Source organism: Neomonachus schauinslandi, chromosome 14 (assembly GCF_002201575.2).
Source record: "Neomonachus schauinslandi chromosome 14, ASM220157v2, whole genome shotgun sequence".
Taxonomy (NCBI): Eukaryota; Metazoa; Chordata; class Mammalia; order Carnivora; family Phocidae; genus Neomonachus; species Neomonachus schauinslandi.
The window spans coordinates 15,426,744-15,450,331 of record NC_058416.1 but is presented as its reverse complement, the minus strand read 5'-3'; the positions used below and the strand labels follow the sequence as shown (position 1 = coordinate 15,450,331).

General features: G+C 36.6%; 1 pseudogene; it reads left to right on the top strand.

The window, feature by feature from the left end:
* Window positions 1–23,588, top strand: part of LOC110576998 — a 29,735-nt pseudogene that overhangs the window by 3,952 nt on the left and 2,195 nt on the right.

Sequence of the window (23,588 nt, the reverse complement as noted above, 5' to 3'; positions counted from 1 at the left end):
TTAATCATTTATAAAAAGACATACCACAAAATAAAATGCTTAATATGATTTCAATTATATTTATACTTTAAACTCTGTGTGAAAATGTATATATACACACATATAAAACTACCTATTTATAAAAATACATTCTTAAGTTATACCTTCCAAATGTATTTATTATAAATATTGAGACAGCTATGTAGATAATTTCTTTACATATATGCATAAAAATTACTGTTCTGTATGTATCACTTTCTATTCTATGCACTTCTCTAACATATAGTATATTTACAACTAGAAAAATATTATTGAATAAGGCAAAAAGAAAGCCTCATAGGATTCCGAAATAAAAGGCATGTTTTAAGACTAAGTTCAACCATACAAAGTAAATGTGAAGTTGAAATAAGTTTTCGTTAGAAACAAAAATAGCAAAAGAAGCTCTGAAAAACAGCAGGGCAGTGGGGAAGCACTCTGACAGATGTAAATCAAGATCTTTTTCCTTCCCTTATTCAGCATTGCAAATGTAGATGAATCTCTAGGGGCCCTTTCCCTGCATTTGCATTTCCCAGGATCAAGCACAGAGGGAAAAGGCAAAGATGCTGAGAAAGCAAAAAGTTAATAATAGAAAGAAGCACTTGTAACAGCCACAACTTCCAGGCGTTCCATTCCTTTCGATTTAAGGAACACTGACTGAGCACCTACGTGTTAAAACTATGCAGGCGCTATGGGAAGAGGGGCGCTGCAAGCCAGGGAAAGTGACCCGAGGGAAAAGAGGTTTGCAGAGAGTTGTGATGCATGTCATCCTTGAGCTATGTTGTCAAAGAAGTGCAAAGGAGCTAAGGAGGAAATTAATTTAAACTGAGTTGAATATAGAATGTTCAATGTGGCAACTAATGCTGGGTGATTCTTTATTAATATAAGTCTTCAAAAACTCATTGTAAATATCAGTCCAAAAAAACGTGGAAGCAGCTTCTGAGAAACAATTATTTAATTTGATTTTGGAGGTCCCTTCCCCACTCACTGAGGTGGTTTCATGCATCCCAGCCTGGGTCTTTCTACTTTAGACCCAGGATGGGTTCCTGCCCCTCAAGCTTATGAGCTCTTCCTCAACTCCCTGGCTTCTCACAAGCTATCCTCCTACCCATGATGCGTCTCCTCCACTCTCTGTCTGGAAGCTAACTTTAGATCTTGCTTGAAAAATCACTTCCTCCAAGAAGCCTTCTCTAACGATTGCTTCTCCTGCTCCCCTGACCGCCTTAGGCCCTCAAGGAATGGTCTTATGGTCTTATAACATGCCCATCTTTTCCTTTGTGGTGCTTTTCACAATTGCAGTTAAACACATTGGTGTTTTCTTCCACTGGTCAGTAAGATCTGCACAGTAGTGGCTCTGTCCACCTTGTTTCCTACTGTGTTCCCCCGTGTTGAGTACTGTCCCTGCCTATGATAGCTCTCAGTAGTATTTATTGAATGAAATAATTCGTTTATGTGTGCTTGATCCCTGAATATTTGTTAACTGAGAAACTGATAGAAAATCGAAACGCTTTTTAGCCCTGTGTTTTTATTTTGGCTCATTTGTAGTTTTGTCTTTTTTCTAGGACATCCTCGCTTTTTTAACCAGCTCTCCAGTGGGCTAGATGTGGTCGGACTCGCCGAGGAATGGTTGACCGCCACTGCCAATACCAACATGTGGGTATCCTTCTGGGCCTCAGAGACATGCGTAAACAAGAGTGAAGATGTAGATTGTATATTTTTGCTGGATACAATGATTGCTGTATCAAAAACAAATAGTCCATACCATGAGAGAAATGCAAAGAAGCTGCTCCATGTTCTCTGGACAGTCTCTAGAAACTTTCAGGATCTGAATTCCTTGGTAAGGAGTAAAGGTCAGTTAATTAGTCTGGGTTATTGGTGTGCAGACTGTGAGTCCAGTTCTTGGGTTGGAATCATTTAAACACTACTCCAAAGAGCCCACAGCATACAGTAGTCTAAAAGACACGCACAAGTGTATGGGAAGTAGCCTGAATATAAATTAGAACCCGAATCTGATCAAAGGTGAAGAAAGTAAACTTCTAAAGGAAATCTATACCCAACTCCAGTGTGATTCTTTAAAAATTGGCCTTTGCCATAGCAAAACTGTTGGTCACATAAAAATTAGATCGACTGCCTCAGTGTTTTGAAGTAAAGTTAATTTTAGGGCAATATTTTTCAAGGTTAAAAGGACAGGGAAATGATTGGGTATGAAATTGAAAGGAACAGTCTGTGTCAAATGTTAATATAATTTAACTAGCAATCAAAAGAGAGAGCTGGTAGGAATTTAAACTTTAAAACCAAGAACTAAATGTTTACGAGGAGAGACTGCTTTGCGATGTGGAAAGTAAGGTTTACTTTAACTGTTTAGTTACCTTTGGGTCTTTAATGATGCATCGCTCATGGTAGTAATTAGCATTTTGTAGGTATGAAATGTAAACATAAATGGCTTACACAAGCTACTGCTGTTTTTAATTTTCATTGCTTGATTATGGCCTTTGAAATATGCACAGAGTAATGTTACTTAAAAAAAACTTTATCTTTGGAGAGAATATGTTTCTTTGCTCTATAAATGATGACAGAAAACTCAATTTATAAATCTTACTCCATTGTTTAGAATCCCACCGTTATGAGACTTAATCATTCTCTATTGAGGAAAATAAAGAAGAAGAGTAGAAAGAACATATGGGAGATGCAGAGAGAAAGGATTTCAGAGAGTGTCCTTGACCTTCAGTTTCTTCCTTTTTAATGAATGGAGATCTCTTAATATACCCTGACACAGTGGGATCATGTGAGGTGGAAATAAGGAGAACCCGATTCCAGTCCTAATTCTACCCTCTGCAGTGCTGGGAAGTTTAGTGAGTCTCTGTTGTCGGAGAATAATAATGCCTACTCCATGGCACAGAGATAGGATCAGAAAGGTAATGTAGAAGTTGAAGCTGGCATACCATGTGCTGGCGGAAATGAGCCGGTTGAAATATCAGTGTATATGGCTTGCTTCTTACTTTGTTTCTCTTAGAACTAGAGTCTTAATTCTCAGAGGCAATGGGTTTCCTTACTGGGTCTCTGTGTGGGGCCCCCTGGGCAAGAGCTTATGCGTAACCACTTTATCAGGCCACGCCATCCTGAAGAACAGGGTTGAGGAAAGATGAAGGGAGTCAGGACAGGGCAGAAGAGCAACATAAGGGAGATGGTAGACCTGTTCATACCATTAGTACAAGCAGAAGCGAATGCTTCATCATCTGGGATGCAGTGCCCTCTTGTAAATGACTGCTCCAAAGGGCAGTCCATCTGTAGGGAACAAGGGGAAAGAACTGATTTTCAACCGGCTGTCTTATGGCCAAAGGACTGCACCATGGGATGTTAACTCCCCCATGGTTGGGCATTCTTGGGCCTCCCAGAAGATTCCATGACTTGCCATGGCTGGATGCAAAAGGCGACCCCCGGGCTGTAGGTCAGTGCCTGCCTTGTAGGTGGGAAGTGATTCTCTGTTGGGTTGTGAGTGTGTCTGAGTGAAAGTGGTCACAGCTGTGGCTGGGCCTGAATCACGTCCAGAGGCTTTAGAGACAGAGGAAGCTGAGAGCATCTCAAGTGGCATATAAACGGTGTCCGATACTGGGGTATCTCTATCTAAGAACACTTACAGGGGTCTTTAAAAGGTGTTTGAGGGGCACCTGGGTGGCTCAGTTGGTTAAGCGACTGCCTTCGGCTCAGGTCATGATTCCGGAGTCCTGGGATCGAGCCCCACATCGGGCTCCCAGCTCAGTGCGGAGCCTGCTTCTCCCTCTGACCCTCTCCCCTCCCATGCTGTTTCTCTGTCTCTCTCTCTTTCTCTCAAATAAATAAATAAAATCTTTAAAAAAAAATGTGTTTGAGGACAAATAAAAGAATTTCTTGAAAATAACCAAACCAACTCTGATTTCAGAATGCACAGTATTTCATTGCTTATTGTATATGGTATGCATAGACAAAAGCTGATAGCCTTTTTAATCTTAGCTGCTTCTTTTGTGGAAGGGACTCTAATCTCATGGTGTGACTCAGAGGAGAGTGAGTCCCCATTGCCATGCTCTCTGAATTCTTGTTCATGAATCCCATGCTGTTCTTGCCTTGTACCATCTACTTGCTTCGAGCTGTTACTGAAAACGTAATAGTTTTTAGCCTTTTTTTGGTGTGCTTGTCCAAAGTGCTATCTTTAGGTAGAAAATCTTTATCAATCAATTTTGAGAAAAGGCTTTTTCTACCTATTTCATGTTCTGCACAATATTGTCTGTAGCTCTAGATCTCTTTCTGACTTGCAATATATGTATATATATATATGGGCATTTTCTGGCCATAAACGGTATTGTGTATGTGCTGAGGGTAGGGTTTACTTTCAAAATTACTTTTGGTGTGAAAGAAATTCCCAGTTACTGCACAAAACAATGGAGTCCATGATACTTTCCTTGTAGAACTTTGTAGAACTAATATACTCTTAATCTGGAAGGGGTGATTTAGAGCATATAAGTTTTAACTATTTCTTCTACAGTCTTCTATAGAACCAAAAAATGTGTATAACCTTATCTAGCACATGATTTATTCCATTTTATATGATTCAATAGATACCCTGGTATATACAATAGAAATCTATGTATATAATATAGGTTTACCTATGAAATAGCTCCAGTATTTACTGTCATCGAAACAGTTCTTCTTAAGAAAATGTATGAAATTATTGGCTGGCAAGAAACAGAAGCAGAAGGAATATTTGCACCTGGTAAGAAAAAGCAAGAAATCATTTCTCTAAACTAAATAAAATACATATTAGGAGACACTCAAAATATATTTCAGTGAATGCTATTATTTTTAAGAGATGAATGTTCATGAGCCATTGTGTTAGTTATAACTATAAACAAAATTTCCATAAATCTAAAACTTATGAATTTTGGTGTTTGACATTTCTCGCAACACTTTCAAGGAAAGACAGTTTTAAAATAATGTTGATGCAGGATGCCTGGGTGGCTCAGTCAGTTAAGCATCTGCCTTTGGCTCAGGTCATGATCCCAAGGTTCTGGGATCGAGTCCCATATAGGGCTCCTTGCTCAGTGGAGAGCCTGCTTCTCCCTCGGCCTGCCACTCCCCCTACTTGTGCTCTCTCTCTAATAAATAAATAAAATCTTTAAATAAAAAAATAAAATAATGTTGGTAATTTGGCACCATTTTAGTTTCAGAAAGCTCTCAGATTGTCATGATTTCAATAAACATTTCTGATTGTTGAAATTAAGTTAATGTTACTATTTCTTTTGCATAGGTGGAAGTATATCCAACCTCTATGGTGTTGTTAGTAGCCCGTTATAAGCAATATCCAGAGATAAAAAGACAAGGCATGACCGCACTCCTGTGCGTTGTGTTATTTGTTTCCGAACAAGTAAGTATCAAGTCTAGATTTTTCCAACTTTTAAGAGCCTTCTGGGATAAACTGTAAAGTAATTGGAAGTCAAAATATTAGCTTCACTCTAACAATGCATAGATTCAGTAATCTCTGTGTCTGGGTCTGCATATTGATATTAGAAAGAGAAAAAACAACTTTCCAGTCAATATAGGTTCTAGAGATTAGCAATACAGATAATTCAGGATTAAAATTTAATTTCAAAATATGAGAAACTGACAAAAAATGTGATTATAAATATAAAGCATTGTGCTATCTTTACCCAAAAAAAAATGAAGCCATAAAAATTGTAAAGACTTAATGATTTGCTTTATCATTGAATGTAGAGAAGAATGTGATTGATGTTTTATTTTTCCAGTGAGGATCAAAGGAATCAGTTATAGAGAAAGGCATATTTTTATAGACTAGGTCCTCAGCCAAATGTTTCTGATATTGACAATGTATCCACTGACATCTCCTTTTGTTTTAGTGTTCCAATCTTGTATACGGCATCAATGCTTCTTTTTTAAAAATCGATGCATCCCTTTAATAAATCTGGTCACATTTTTCTTTTCCACCTCAGCAATATTTGTGATATTAAAATGTAATAGTCATTCCAGTTTGAGAATTCCACCTGAAAGTGCCTCTAAACACAGGGTTTTCTTTGAAATGTCCCTGTGTTTGTAATATGTTTCTATGACCAAACTCAAATTGGCATTATATATAGGCATATTATCAAGTTGGAGACCACTGCTGCATAATTAATGTCATTTACTGTAAAACTTACATAACTTAAGATGCTGGTTTACAAATGTCATTTTCATCATTTGACATATAACTTTTGCATAGAATGAGTAAATATGCTGAATTTCCATAATGTAGATTAAAAATATCATTTCCTATTTAATTGGTGCATTCTCCATTGATATGAATCATAGTTAGGGTTTTAAATTTCTGCATTTTTTTCTTTCATATATCTGGTCTTTTCCTGGCAACTAAAAATAACCAGGTCCAAGTTTAGATCTTGAGCTGTTAATACCTCCATCTTACTGATACTATTTACACCAGGCAGAATGATACAAGGGAATAGTTATCTAAAAGGCAAGAAATCAAAGTTGATGTCAAAGCCAAAATTCAGAATTGCAGGCATCAGAAGAATCAATGCATTTCTCCAAGCCTTACACCTTAAAAAATATAGATATAGCTATAGATATAGATATAGATATAGATATAGATATAGATATCTGTAATGCAAGAGTTACAACTGTCTGGAGCATGTAAGGATTTTACCACTGGAGAATATTATTACTAGATTTATAAGTGACATGACTTCCTATGTATATGGAGAGCTAGAATATTCAAACCCCCACTGCATGTGAAGAGTTGTGTGATGGTGCCTTCTAAATAAGGTGTCACAACCTCCTTCATCTGAACAAATGTTACCATGAGGGCCTGGAAATATGCCTTGAGACCGTACATGTGTATATAGATGTACGTATACATGTGCAAACCCATTCAAAGCTACGTGTTTATGCCCCCAAATGCACTCGTGTAAATGATCATGAAATGCAGAGAAATGAATGCCCTTCCTATTTTCATTTTTGTCCAAGGGTCATTATTCAGTAAAAAAAGCTGCAGCAATCCTTGGTATTGGAACCGACAATGTAATTGAAGTAAAATGTGATGAAAGGTATGTTTCTAACACATTCTTAAAAATCATTATTATCATTATGCTTCGTAGATTAAAATCCTATTTCCTATTCCAATTTTTAGCAAGAATACTCTCCCAATTTCAATAAATTTTAACTGCCATTAGTATGATAAGAAGTGCCAAAGTTATCCTATCCTATTCTTAAAATTTCTTTACTAAATATAGTCTTATATGAGTGGGACTGTCTCAGATCTTCACTGTTTTAAATATATTGAATTATATGCATAATAAATACACATGAAAATGTAATAATATTTGTAGATAAAAACTCAATTGCTTTAGCAATCTACAAAGTAAAAACATATTTCCATTTTCCTTGAATACCAGGTTTCAGAAATAAATAATATGACAAATATTACATATATTATGAGGATCATTTTTATTCATATCAAACTTACACATCAATTCTATGTGTATTCTGTAACTTGCTTTCATAGGTTTTTTTGGTTTTAGAATATGTTTTAGAAATCTTATCCCATGAATTCATGCAGACTTTATTCTTTTTTAATTACTTCAGAGTTTTCCATTTTATAAATGTAACAGAATTTCATAAATCTTATTTTAAAAGACAATTACGGGTTTCCTGCTAGATGTTAGTGTTTAAGAACAATGATTAAATGAATATAATTGTATAAAAATATTCGAGAGTCTGTTTGAATATCTCACATGAATTACTAGAAACTAAATTATTGATTCAAAGAATGTCTAGATTTACAATTTCATAAAGATTTTTTATTTGCCCTTCAAACATTTTTGAGATAATTGATGCTCTTAACTACAATGCTAACCCCAAATATTATCCATACTTCTATCATTGAAAATTCTGACCAGCCAATTGTATATTACCATGATTTGTCTGTTCATGTTCTTTGCCCATTTTTTATTGGTTGTTATTATTTGTTAATTGGCTGGTAAGGAATCTTTATGTATTTAGAAATTCTGAAATATAAAGTAAATGAATATAAAATATCTTGCAAATGTGTTTTATAAGTTTATTATTCAGTACTTTATCACAAGTTGTTTGATTTTCTTTATATATTCTGGGTGCATTTCCTGAGAATCACCCCCACCCAAGATACTTTACATCTTTTTTATTATTATGAATGGGATATTCTATTATTTATTCACAACAATTAGTTTTTAAAAATAAGAATATGATTTACTCTTGTAAGCACCCAGTTGCTCAACATTCTTGTTATTTTCAAAAGCTTTTTAATACATAATTTTAGGTATCTGGTATATAGCCATATGTACTCCCATTAGGTTTTTTTCTTCTTTTCTTTTTCCTTCTCTTTTCTTTTCTTTCTTTCTTTCTATCATACATTTAAATAATAGATAATTTCTTCAGAGAAAAATGCTATAGTACTGATGGTAGTGAGCATCCTGATCTTATTCCTGACGTTAGTAGGAATGCTTCTAGTGAATCATCAATAGGCATGCTGGGTTTCAGTCTGATACCCGGACTGAGTAGAAAAGTACTGACTTGTTTTTCTCAGATATTTGCTGTGAAGAAATGTGAAGGCCATCTGAAATTTGCCACCCTTTTTCCTCCCTCTGCGATTGGATACCTGATTTTTATACCTTGATGTCAAGAGGCTTTTACTTTTTATTTTTTAAGTTTTTTTTAAATTCCAGTTACTTAACATACAATGTGATACTAGTTTTAGGTGTACAATATAGTGATTCAACAGTTCCATAGAACACCCAGTGCTCCTCATGACTAGTACCCACCTTACTCCTCATCACCTATTTCATCCATCTCCCACCCACCTCTCCTCTGGTAACCACCTGTTTGTTCTCTAGAGTTGAAAGTCTGTTTCATGGTTTGCCTCTCTCCCCATTTGCTCATTTGTTTTGTTTCCTAAATTCCACATATGGGTGAAATCATATGGTATTTGTCTTTCTCTGACTGACTTATTTTGCTTAGCATAATACCCTCTAGCTCCATCCATGTCTTTGCAAATGGTAGGATTTCATTCTTTTATATGGCTGAGTAATAGTCCATTGTGTATATATACCATTTTATGTATTTAGAAATTCTGAATTTCTTCTCCCTTTTTTTCCCCCCAGATCTAGGGTTAGGTTCAGGGTTACAGCCAGGGTCAGGGTGAGGGTATATGCCAGAGAAGAGATCTTTACTTTAAATTGAAGTTTAGGGATGTCTGGATGGCTCAGTCAGTTAAGCGTCTGCCTTTGGCTCAGGTCATGACCTCAAGGTCCTGGGATTGAGTCCCGCATGGGGCTCCTTGCTCATTGGGGAGCCTGCTTCTCCCTCTCCTCTGCCTGCCGCTCTCCCTGCTTGTGCTCTCTCTCTCTCTGACAAATAAATAAATAAATAAACAAATAATATCTTTAAAAAATAAAATAAAATAAATTGAAGTTTAATCACTTGAAAGAAAGATCATAATTCTGTGTCTTTCTTAGAAAGCGTAAGTAATACAAATTTTAAGATGACCGAATAGCACACTAAACATTCTTTAATTCAACATGATATTTACCATTGGTTTTTGGGAACTGAACATTTACCTAATATGTGTTTACACACATATGAATGCCTTAGGGAGACACTAAAAACTAATTTTTTTTAGTCTTGCATATCATTTATTCTTCTCATTGGTAGAATTGGTATGCATATTCACTCATGATAAATCAGTGTGTATTTGTATTTTTAAGGGGAAAGATGATTCCAGATGAGTTAGAGAAAAATATATTACAGGCTAAAACAAAGGTATGTTCTATAGCTCCATACTTAACACGTAAATTCATTTTTATTTTCTTTACCTATTTTCATTAGTGAAAAACAACTGGTAAGGTAATTGCTAAGAGAAATAAAATAATCCCTAAGTGTGGGAAATTCCTTATAAAATTAAACTGAAATAATTAAGTTAACATTGCAGTATTTCTCTCATAATTTTCTGTCAGATATCCAATGAAAAGTTATCAGGACATGGACTACATAAAGGAATTTGGTCATCTCCATTTTTGTGGTATTATTTTGCGAAAATAAATTTGGAGAGAAATATAATAACTGAAACTCAGAGGCAGTGATAGGAGTTCCTGTTATGGTTATGCTACTTCTTCCAGTCCTGGAGGTACCTCAGAATATTTGAAGTTATTAGGTACTTAGTGTTCGTGTCCAAGTCATCCAGCTTCCTGGTGCCCAGGAGTGCAGTGGTGAAGTGACAGGGCTGTTCCTGGCACCTCCTGAGACTGTGCCCACAACTCAGCTTGTGTCATCACCAGGGCCAGACCCCTTCCTGTGTCACATCCACAGGCGGCGCCACAGTGTTCGGGGCCTGCGACCCTCTCCACGACATCGCTGATATTTGTGAGACACACAGCCTCTGGATGCACGTGGACGTAAGTCACCTCCTTTAGTCTGACTCATAACTTCCCCTTTAAAAAATGTATCCTATGAGCAGTCCTTAAAATCGCTTCATTGACATTGCAGGCCAGGTGAAAGTTTCTCTGGAAACTAATTTTTATAATGAATAAAATAGACTTAATATATTAGCCTGGAAAGAGCTACAAATGTATCAAGTATTTTAAAAGAGCCCAAACCTCTCTTCAACCAACAATTTAGAAAATAAATTTGACGAAATAGTTAAATCTGATTTTATTTATCTATTTATCTATTTATTTATTTTTATTTATTTGAGAGAGAGAGAGCACTCTCGTGCGAGCAGGGGAAGGGTTAGAGGGAGAGGAAGAAAATCTCAAGCTGACTCTACACTGAGCTCAGAGCCTGATGCGGGGCTCAATCCCAGGACCCTGAGATCATGACCTGAGCCAAAATCAAGAATCAAGCGCTTAACCAACTGAGCCACCCAGATGCCCCTTAAACCTGATTTTAAATCAAAAGAAGATTTAGCCCATTACTCTAATAAACATTTTAAAATTAATACCTATTAAGGAAATCACAATTTTTGATGCTATTAATTTAGTACAATGACTTTGGGCAAAACTTTCTTCAGCTTTGGTAAGAGTTAGACAAATTTAAAATTATACAACATGGGAGAGATGCTAATTTTTCTGTGGTATTGCCAAATTTGATGCCAACTTTTTTATCTGTCTCTGGAAATTATACAAAATTAATTAGAAACCTAAAACTTTACTGTGTCGTGAATAGGCAATGAGAATTCAGAGGAGGAAATTTTAAAATGCATTGTTCTTATAAGTAGTATAATGATAGCCAAGTTTATAATTATCTAACACAGCAATTAAAGCTTCATCAAATTTTGAAATAATTTGACATGGGAAAAAGTGGCCGATGCTATTTAAAAAGAAAGAATTAATAGAAGAACACATATCTTTTGTACCTGTAGGCAGCCTGGGGAGGTGGATTGTTGCTGTCCAGAAACCACTCCCATAAACTCAGTGGCATTGAAAGGTAAGACCTGCGCCATTGCTTGTGAAAGCAAAATTACCTGTTTAGGCTTCTGTTCTCTTTCATTAGACTGTGAGCACTGATTGGAACTGTTTTGTCACCTAGGGCCAACTCTGTGACCTGGAATCCACATAAACTCATGGGTGTCCCCCTTCAGTGCTCTGCTATCCTGATCCGGGACAAAGTAAATGATTTCTATTTTTAAGTAGTTCTGTGATGGATGTCTTGGTAAAGACTAGCTTCGTTGTGAATGTTAAAAATCAAAATAATTATGGCCTCATTGAATTAGCACAGTGAAGGACAATTTGCCCTCCTAAGCTGATCCTTCCCCCTTGATCTTTAAGTAGCCACTGGGTCATTGAGGTGCCACAAAACCAAATGACTGTAAGCACAGGTGGTAACTCCATGTGTGGATAAGATCTGGGATGACACAGTGGGCGGTGATGAGGTCTATAAAAAACCTGATCATTCATGCCCCACTTATTAAAAACACCATGAACGAACAAAATGTCTCTTAGGGATCAAATTTGGCCCATAGGCCATTTGTTATTTCAGAGTGTAGGGCCAAAAATGTCGCTTATTTTATTTTTTTTAAGATTTTTAATTTTTATTTGCGAGAGAGAGAATGAGAGACAGAGAGCATGAGAGGGAGGAGGGTCAGAGGGAGAAGCAGACTCCCTGCTGAGCAGGGAGCCTGACGTGGGACTTGATCCCGGGACTCCGGGATCATGACCTGATCCGAAGGCAGTCGCCTAACCAACTGAGCCACCCAGGCGCCCCAATGTCGCTTATTTTAAGTGTAGATAACTATGAGTAACTGCAATATATTTTTAGCATAGAAAGCACAAATTTATGTGTTGTATGAAATTATTATATGCTTATTCATTTGTGTATTTTATCTCCATCAATAGTAAAGGCAATGCTACACAGAGAGATAAGCCCATGATCTCCTCCAAGGAGGGATACAATGATGAAGTTCAACTTAGGAATTCTTATCTCCATGTCATTGTCAGAAATGCAAATGCATTTTATGTAGTATCAGTTACAGCTTTATTTTCTTTCTCTCTTACTCACCAGCAATCTAAAGAGTTTGGCTATAAAAATAAAGTGTCGGTGTTCTTACTACAAATTGCCTTAACTTACTCTTTTTAAAAAAAATTTATTTTAATTATTTTTAAATAGTATTTAAATTCTAGTGTAGTTAACATACAGTGTAATATTAGTTTCAGGTGTACAATATATTGTGCTTATCACAAGTGCCCTCCTTAATCCCCATCACCTATTTCCCCCATCCCTCCCACCACCTCCCCTCTGGTAACCATCAGTTTGTTCTCTAGGGTTAAGAGTGTGTTTCTTGGTTTGCCTCTCTCTTTCAGCCATAAAAATGAAATCTTGCCATTTGCCACAATGTGGATGGAGCTAGACGGTATCTTGCTTAAGCAAAATAAGTCAGTCAGAGAAAGATAAATACCATGTGATTTCACTTATATGTGGAATTTAAGAAACTCACTCCTGAGTACTCAGTGCCCACTTTGTCTCTTCTGAGAGAGTCTTTATTCTCTCTTAGCCTAGACCATTCTCAGCGACGCAGGCTGGAACTTTTAGCTCTGCTTCAGACTGTGAAGTTGGCCACATGGCGGCCATATTCCTTCAATATCCCATCAATAAAAGGGCAGCTGCCTTGTGTTTGAAGCCTGCAGGTTAATAGGCTACTCCTTCCTGTCCTCTCCTGTGTGTCCAATATCTGGAAATTATAGTTTGACTACATTTGTTTTCTTTAAGAAGCTTCTGAGTTTGCTCCCTCTTCCTGTTGCTAACAGGTCTGTCCTCAACGTTCGGATTTCTGATATCTTTATGTTTAAGACTCAAAAACAAATGTTTTGCAGTCTTCCCTGATTTCTTCATCCATAGTGAGTACGTTGAAATAGTACATTTTATTCTGTTATCACATATCATGTGTTCCTCAAAGAAGTTAAGTTTCTGTTTTCTTGTTTTATACTTCTTTTTTATCTTTTCTTAAAGACAGATAGATGATCAATGGAGGGAGAACAGAACCCCCAAACTACTAAAGCTTTCACTAGTTTTAGGGTCATCTCTGGAAAATAAGCCTATTGTGCTGTAGCCTTAAATTAAGAGGAACATTTGATCCTTATCTATTCAACCATCTGAATGCGTAAGGTTGCACATTAGACCATTTTAACTCATGCCTTAATGAGCAGTTTAAACCAAGTATATTCAGTATTTGATGAATATATTTTTTGATGCTGAAAAGGCACATATAGGCACTATAAGTATATATATTTTGCTGTAACTGTACCTAAAATACAATTAAAACTATCTTAAATGTCTTTTATTTAATTGTTTAAGGGAAAGGAAGTGCCGTGTGTTTTGTTTTTGTTTTTTTAAAGATTTTATTTATTTATTTGACAGAGAGAGACATAGTGAGAGAGGGAACACAAGCAGGGGGAGTGGGAGAGGGAGAAGCAGGCTCTCCCCTGAGCAGGGAGCCCGATGCGGGGCTCGATCCCAGGACCCTGAGACCATGACCTGAGCCGAAGGCAGACGCTCAACGACTGAGCCACCCAAGGCATCCTCTGCTGTGTGTTTTTGAAATGAAGTGCTAATCATGTCAATCTCTTTCAACCAGAAGGACTTTTTCATAATGCAAAATTGAAACCCATTCAGTGGCTTCTCATTGCTTTTAGGATGGGGATTAAAATCCCTGACATGGCCTACAAAGCCTGGGAGGTACAGCCCATACCCTTCTCGGCTCTCCCATTCATCTTGTGCTTCCTTTTGCTTTCTGCCCTTGATATCCCTTGACCTGCCCTTACTTCCAAGGAATCATGCAGCTTGTCCCCTATGACCTTCGCAGGAGTTTCTCCTTCTGCCTATCAGGGTCTGGCTCCATTTTGTCTCCCACACCTTCCCCCAGCATCTTTCTAGTTTAGCTCATACTGAACTCGAAAATGACTTTTACCCAGAAGTCTTCCTAGACTTTCAGACTAAGGGAAAAATCCTTGATCCTTAGAGTGGAATATCCCAACACTGTGAAACTCCTTCATAGCATTTAACCTGGGTACAATTTCACATTCACATATGCCATATTTGGTTTAGTGTCCAACCCACCCAACCTCCTGAAGCCCAGGTTGTAAGGTTCGTGAGGCAGAGCATTTCCACCCTTGCTCACCACAAATCCCCGGCCCCCGCACAGTGCGCAACAAATTGGGGGTAAATATGACTAACTGTAGCTTACTCATCACATCAGGAGAGTAGATAAAACTTACACTGATTATACTGTTTTAAAGTATTTTAAATAGTCTCCAGCTCTTGTCTAACATAACATTAAAAGGGAGTTTGAAGTAAACTAAAGAAAACATTTACATGTGTAAAGAGGAGTCCTAACATATAGATAGATAAGTCACTCTTTTCAAGGTATCATTTCTATTCCTTTTCCCCTAAATACTTCAATTCTTACCACCACATTGTGCTCCTTTGCCTAGATCCACAGCCTATCCTAAACAAAGGAGTGTGAGATTTTTGCTTTGAAGTTGGGTTTCCACAAACTCCAAGACAAACTGCCCTTCTGTCAGATCCCAGATTGATCACTGTTTGGTTATGTGACCTTGAAGATTGCTCAATATGTTAAAGTATCCATTTCCTCAGTCTACAAAAATGCTAGAACAATAGTACCTCTGCTATGAGTTTTCTGTGAGGCTCAAATGATATACTATTTGTGAAGCGGCCAGTTGATACTAAACACATAATATTGTTATTTGCTTCTTGTACAAAAGTTATGCTTGATGTATATTTAAACGGTACCCCGTCTGTGCACACGGATTTAGCCTTGGTTGTGCTCTCTCTGCACACACCCTTTGAGAAAAGTCTCTCTTTAACTGGGTGATGGGAAACATTTCTTCTTAACCATCCAAAGCAAATATTTCTCCATTCTTTCAACATCTTTTATGTGAGAAGCACAAAATTAAATGAATGGGTTACTTTATTCTCTACCTACTGTGACTCTCAGAGCACTTTGCTAACTGGCACCTGAATGGCTGATTCATGGGATAGTTTAGTTCAAGTGAACGAGGCCCTCAGTGCTCATTAACTTCAATATATTGTAGCAAGTGATTCAAAAGAGCAGCAAAACTTCAAGGACTTTGAGAAAAGTTAAAGAAAAATATAGAAATTGTGTTAATCCAATTATACCATCTGTTGTTCCAGATAAACCCAAAGAACAACTGGATGTATTAAAATCCTAGAAAAGTAACATATTTTTATATAAGATAAAATTCTCTTTAAAAGTGCATGCACTGAATAACATACAGAATTGTTGAATCACTAGATTATACACCCAAAAGTAATATAACACTGTATGTTAACTATACCGGAATTAAAATGCAAAACCTTATACAATTTTAAAAAATAAAATAAATGAAGGTAACCGAAAAAAAGTGTATGTAAAGTAGAAATGCTAAGTTAATTGAAATAAATAATGGTGGTTTCTTATTGAAATGTATATAATCTGCATGTAGATATATTATTCCTTTTTTAGGGTCTTCTGGAAGCATGCAACCAGATGCGAGCTGGATATCTTTTCCAGCCAGATAAACTCTACGATGTAGACTTTGACACTGGAGATAAAACTATTCAGTGTGGCCGAAATGTTGATATCTTTAAGCTATGGTTAATGTGGAAAGCAAAGGTAGGAAGTTGTCATCCCTTTATTAGGTCCTCTTCATTTGGATAAAGAGTATAGACTATTCCATTTTTTTGAGTTCTATTTGGGTGTCTTTTCCAAAGTTTTAGTCTCATTATTTTCCTAAACATCTCTCAAGAAAACCACTATATTTCTAATTACAGATGACAAGCTTGGCTTCTCAGGTCTAAATTCCAACTGAGGTGGAAAAAAATTTGGCATGTCCCACTGTTACTATATACTCTACCAAACTGTAGGAATAAAAATCTGTTAAGAATTTAAACTTGTCTGCAACTTTTAAAAAAAAACTGTTTTTTCCCTCCTACTCATTGGAATTGTTAATAGTCAAGTAGACATAAAGTCAACATAGATTCTCAGATGTGAACCCCTATTTATTACATGGATGTGCAATCTACCTTGGAGTCAAGATCAGCAGATGTTCTCTCCAAAGATTATGACAAAGCAGGATATGTTCTATACCCTTCGCCTGCCCCTTATTTATAAGTTTTAACTTAAATAATTGGCATGCTTTTAGAAGCTGTTTCTATCACTCCATCCCCAGTCCTCTATAGAAAGATGGACATTGGGTTCTGTGTAGATGAAAGCTTTGACATGAACTAACACCATCTATAATGTATTACCGACACTGCTATTTAATTTGACGTCTTTTTGTTGTTGTTGTTGTTAGAAATCTATTACCACAAAACCAGAGACACCACTTTTCATAGAAGTCACCCAGCAACAACCTGATGTATAGTCAACGTTCTGATACAAGAATATCAGTTACTCAGGAAGACAACCAGCCATTAGTTCATCTTGGAGTTTCACTGATAACTTTCACTATTCAAAGATATGCATTGTCTAAGTTCTTTTCCTGAAGATTTTTAAATATCCAGTTTGGAAATTTTGTTAAACTTGCTTTAAAAAATATTCTAAGTTCAAATTTTTGCAAACACAAAGCTCAAAATTTTGTGTAGATCTCTCAGACACTGATAATCCAAATATCCCTCAGTTTGATTCTGTACAGATTTTACTTATGTAAATATTCTCATGGACCTCCTGAATTCTATAAGAGGTTGCTGGTTCTGCTAAAGCTTAGCTGTCAGTCACTGCATATACCTTGACTTTCCTTAAATGAGTATATACACCTAGATACTTGTCAACAGGTTTATCCTTGAACTCATAAATGCTCAATATGTATCAAAACATTTATAAAAGAAATTATATATGTAAGTGATTATGAAAAGCATCATATAGCTCATCTGTTATACAATAAAGGAGTGGCATTTAACCTTTTTTAATGCAATCCACAGTAAGAAATAAATTTTATGTTGTGGCCCAATAATAGATACACACACACAATTAAAACAAAAGTTTCAGGAAAACACCTTATAATATGAAATTCTGTAATATTTTCTATTCTACTCTTTCTCTTTGAAAGAAAAGCTGGTATGACCCACTTAACTGGTTCTATTATCCACCAATGGCCTATGACCTGCAGTTTAAAAGGCACAGATAAGCACGTTTGGCCTGGATTAAGCTAGACTGTCAAAGAATTGTGTACTTGGGCCACCTTGTTTGGCCTTCTATAAAACAGATGTGACCACTGAATATTTAGTATCTATATTTATTTACTTCATCTTTCCTATAAACATAAGGTTTCCGAATCAGAGGAAGATCACCTATTTACTTAGAGAATATTTCAGTGTCAGTTTCCCATACCCCGGTTCCCCCTCAGGCAACACGGTGAGGCCATGTCACATCACCCTATGTGTGCAAAGGAGATTTCTACCACAGGACAGGGAGCCTGCATTTCGGAAACTGGAATCTTGTACTTGAGCTGGCACACCCACTCTGAGGGAGAGAGAGGGAAGGAGAGAGCTCATGTTTACTCCTGAATGCTAAAGTATCTTCTTTTGAAAAGCATTTGACTCCTGGGGAGATAAGAAAAATTTAATACCCTTTCAGTGGGTGCAGATGATTACATAAAAACTCAGTATACACTGGAATGCAAATGCTTTTCCCATTAAAAAAACATGACTCACACTGGAAATCAAGTTCAGGAAATATCCATAGCAGGTTCGAAAGGGAGGAGTTGACTTGCAAGTTTGAAAAATTCTATTTTGGGGGCACCTGGGTGGCTCAGTTGTTAAGCGTCTGCCTTCGGATCAGGTCATGATCCCGGGGTCCTGGGATCGAGCCCCGCATTGGGCTCCCTGCTCAGCGGGAAGCCTGCTCTCCCTCTCCCACTCCCCCTGCTTGTGTTCCTGCTGTCGCTATCTCTCTCTCTGTCAAATAAATAAATAAAATCTTAAAAAAAAAAAAAAAAGAAAAATTCTATTTTGTCCTCCTTTGCTCTAATTACACAATGTGTACTTCATTGATGGTAGAAAGAGGAGCCACTGTTAATGAAATTCATACTTCTTATAAATAAAATCAATTACATAAAATACTGATAGGTTATAAAAATAAGGAGAAAATCATATACTAATATAAGATGCTACAAACACTGACTATACATGCAAAAGCAAATATAACACAAAAGCTTCCTTTTACATGGATTTTTCTACATGGGTTGGACTGCTTTTGGATTCTTAAAATGAATCTGTTTTGGCCATGAGAATGCTATAGGGAGTTTAATTGTCCAAAAGCCCCATCTGCTTCTCTTAAATTCATAATTACATTTGCCCCGGGGCTGTTTCCCAAAGTTTTCTCCCAGCCAGTGACTGAGTCTAGGATTCTAAGCATTCCCCTTCCTGAGAGGCATAAGGCTCTTCTGACAGCTAACTTGGTGTGAGGCCTCCCCAGTGGCCTTTCTGTATTTTCCTCAGACTTCATGGTAGTCTAGGGAGCTCACCCCACGTAGGCCCCCTTTCCCCTTCACTTAGGGTCTGACTTCTTCTCGCAATCTAACCAACTCCTCCTAATCTTTTCCAACAAGCTACTTCCACCACTAAAATCCTGGCACCTTTAATCTCATCGTGATGTCTGCTTTTTGGAGAACATGGGCTAACGGGGGCCAATAAAGCTTTAACTATAAGTGCCATTGTCTATAATATTCAACCTTTGTAGATTTTTTTTTTTCACAGAGCTTAAAGATGCATTTGCAATATGGACACATACCTTGATATTTTTAAATGCCAATCCAATATGCATGAATGCCACCAAAAGTTCTATATGGAAAATTCCTGGAAAGTAGTAAATTCTATGGTAATCACTTCAATGATCCTTGGCCTCATTTTGTCAGAATTGAAAGTAGGAACATTCTTCATCAATAAATTTCTATTAACTTTTCTCCTTCCCTTTTTAACTGTTTATAACTTCCCCCGAACCAGATTGCCCTCAAAGAAAAATTTCTGGCATAATATCAGATGATAACGTGGTTATCACAAGAAATCAGTCCATTGATATTGAATCATTCATATTCTTAAGCATTTCAAATACTAACAATGCCTTTTCCAAATGAATGTTTGTTCAAAATTGTGAGAGTTGTTGGTTCTAACCACATATTCATATAATTAAATTTTTTACATATATTATATATGTGTACATATAAAATATACATATTATAAATATTACACAAAATATACATATATACTTCCTGTGGAGAAAGATACTGAATTCACTGAAAAGGATAAGGAGTGAAGGAAACAAATTCTGTTGGGAACAAGTTCTGGTTTGAGCATAAAGTGTGGTCTCTTAGGGCTCTTCCCATCCCCGCTTGCTCAGTTATGTTCACCTGTTCTTGCATGGAGAGTCACGGAGCTCCCACATATGACAGGGCCAGTGGAATTCCGTGTTCATTGAACATTGCAAATGCTGTGTTCGAATAGGGTGGCAAGACATGGAAGTTGCCTGTATCTCCTTAGCTCACATGCATGATCCACAGTCTCATTAGGGACACTTTATTCACTTTACCTACAAACACAAGCCCAAGGCAAAATTTTAAAGAATTTCAGGACAGCAATGGCAGAGAATTAAATTAAACACAAATCCCTTCTGAGTATAAGGCCTGCGTGACCATGCAGGTGGCATGCCCATGAAGCCAGCTCTGATTACAAAGGCTTATGTATTGAGAATCCACTAACATACCACTTCATGTGGTTGTAAAACCTAGAATAACTGTGAATACATACCCACAGCTTGGGTTACAGGTGTATGGACAGAAGCAAAGAGATCAGTTAGGAGGCAATTTCAATAATGGGGAGAGAGTGACTGGGCCGGCAGAGTGGCAGTGGACAGGTTAAGGAATATTAGATTCTAATTACATTTTGAAGGTAACCCTAATGAAATTTACCAAAATGTTAGATGTGGACTAGGAGAAAAAGCAGAAGTTAAAGGATAGGAGAGCTTTAAGGTTTGGTCTTTAGCAACTAGAAGATCAAATTGATACATTATTGACATTGGAAAGACTGTGGGAGAACCAAGTTTGTGTAGAAAGATCCGGAGTTGAGTCTTGGACATGCCATTTTGAGATGTTCATTAGTCATCTCAGTGGAGAGTTGAATAAGTAGTTTAGTGTATAAGTCTGAGATTCAGAGAGAAGGTCTCAAATGAAAACAGGGTGTGGGAAAGTCACCCCCTGTATAGTGCTTAGTACCACGAGACAAGCAGAAATCATCAAGGGAAAGAAGGTAGGTGGAGACACAGACTGGACAGTGCTTCTGTGTCTCAGTTGCCCACCTTTTAGGGCTCTTCTAAAAGTAAATTTAACCATGTGATTCAAGTACTGAACTGCATGCCTGTGATGTAGCAGAAGCTCAACGGTTGTTAATTTTTAAATACATTCTGCTGGCAAATATGCCAAGAGCTTTATTTGTAGTATTTCTCCCACTCCTCATAACATTACATGTAATTTTTAAAAATTTGCTTTACATACTAGACAGATGAAAATTACATGTCAAAATATTTAGCGAACAGGTGTAGATCTAGGCCCTGCAGTATGGAAGCCTAAGTAATTGGCCTTAAGTTCACAGACAGTAGGGATCAAAGTGGGATAAGGATCTGGAAATAAAAATGAAGTAATAATGGAGAACACCTACTAGTAGTAAGATAATAATCACATTATTTAAATAAGTACATTTAAATAATTGTAATCAATTTCAGGAATTTTTCAATGTAATTTAAAGGAACTTACTTTTGAATGGAAACTTTATTTTGATTTTTTTTTTTATTATAGGGAACCCGTGGTTTTGAGGCACAGATCAACAGATACATGGAACTTGCAAAATACTTCTGTAAGGTTTTGAAGAAAAAAGATAACTTTAAGCTTGTGTTTGATGCAGAGGTAAGGACTTCTTTTTTTTTTTTTATAATTTAATTGGTTTATACTTTGCTGAGAATTCTTACCTGAATTTTACCTGAGATAATTTTAAAGCAATTATCATAAATATTTTTATCTTATCTAAATGCAAATCACTTAGGTTTTAAAACCTGTTTCATTTAAGTTTTATGTCTTATATGCCAAGGGTCCAAAAGACTTTTATCTGATGATTATATTCAATATTTTCATTTTTAAGACAATTAAAAGTACTTGGTTACAATTGCTTTTCTGATTTCTCTGGCACAGAATAAGAGTAATTTAATTGTACTTGCTTTTTTCTTGTATGTTATACTATGCAGCTGGGTTTCTGGACAGTAGATCATAGGAGAAGGTGGACTTCAAATTACGATAATCTTTAGTAGATCGTTATTAAGCCACTAGGTAGATATTAATGAAAAAAATTGAGATTTTTGCCAGCATTCTGTCCACTTTCCTCTCCAAGTCCCAGTCAACCATCCAATGGCATGAAACCATGCTAATAAGAACAACTGTTAGGAAAAAAAATGTGCTTTGTCTGTCTTTGAAATTGTTTTCCTCTGACTATATTATTATCTTAATTTTTGTGAGTCTCTTGCAATCTTAAGTGGAAACTAGAAGTAAAGAAGTCTTTTTTAAAAATATAATTTAATTTAATTTTTTTTTTTTTTTTTTTTTTAGAGAGAGAGAGAGGAAGGGAAGGGGCAGAGAGAGAGAGAGAGAGAATCTTAAGCAGGCTCCACACCCAGTGTGGCGCCCCACATGGGGCTGGATCTCACGACCCTGAGATCAAGACCTGAGCTGAAATTGAGAGTCAGACGCTTAACCGACTGAGCCACCCAGGTGCCCAAAAGTCTGTCTTTTTTTAAATACTGCATATCCTCTACGAGTTTATTTTTCTCTCCGAAATGAGCTTAAATTTAAGTAAAGTTCTCTTATACTTTTTATCTATGTGAAAGACATCTAGTCACTGAAACCAGAAAACTTGAATTCACCTTGAAATAACCTTTCAGAGGTTATTTCAAGGTGAATTCAGAGAGAGGTTAATTATATCTGTTGAGGATTTTGGAAGTGTAAACCCTCCGATCTGTACCCACAGCCACTGCTTTAGTGAAGTCCTCTCCATTCTTTCCTGCCTTACTATCAGAGCCTAATATTCTAATATCTAATATTCTTCTCTCTCCACTTGTTCTCTCCTCTAATCCATTGTCCATATTTCAACCCAAATGACCTTTCTCAAATATGAAACTGGAACTAGCATTATTGTTTAAAATATTTTGAGGAATGGTCATGGAATGGGCGGCTGAAGATCTCTGAGGGAACTGATAGCCCAGAGCACACTGAGGATGACCTGCATAGATAGGAAAATCATCCAGAATTGTGGTAGGAGAGGTTTTCGAGAAAGACAGCAAGAGCCTAGGCCAAACTGGGAACTCTGTGAGGACAGTGACCATTTCTGTTGTCTCTGTGCCCAGGGTCTGATGTGTATTAGGTCCTTAAAAACTATTTTTAAACATATTAACAATCAAATTCATTAAAATACCTCTGAAATACTTAAGGAATTAGGTAGGGTTTTAAGGATACTTGTAAACTTTTTATGTTTGATTTAGCCTGAGTTCACCAATGTCTGCTTCTGGTATTTTCCACCAAGACTTAAACATATGACAAAAGGTTTTGAAAGAGATCAAGAATTCCAAAAGGTAAGTGTATATGTGTGTATGTGTGTGTGTGTGTTGTGTGTTGTTTTTAATTTTAATATTGCCTTTTAAATAATGTGTCTGTCTGGTTAGTTTGACTGGCTAGTACATGGTGGTCATGTGGCCCCAAGCCATTAATTTAATACTTGTATAGAGATGAGCTCAATCTCAACATGTCAGTCATTTTGCAAATTAATCCAGTCATAATTTATATAATTTAAAAATATTTACTGAGTGTTTAATATGCAATATGCTGAGTTTCCTACTCTTTGCTTAAGCCATTCATCAATTACTGTATATCAGGTGTTCCAATAAGAGTTAGAGGTATAAAATAAATTAGACAGAATCCCAGTCCTAAATTGGCTAAGAAAGCTTAGTAGGA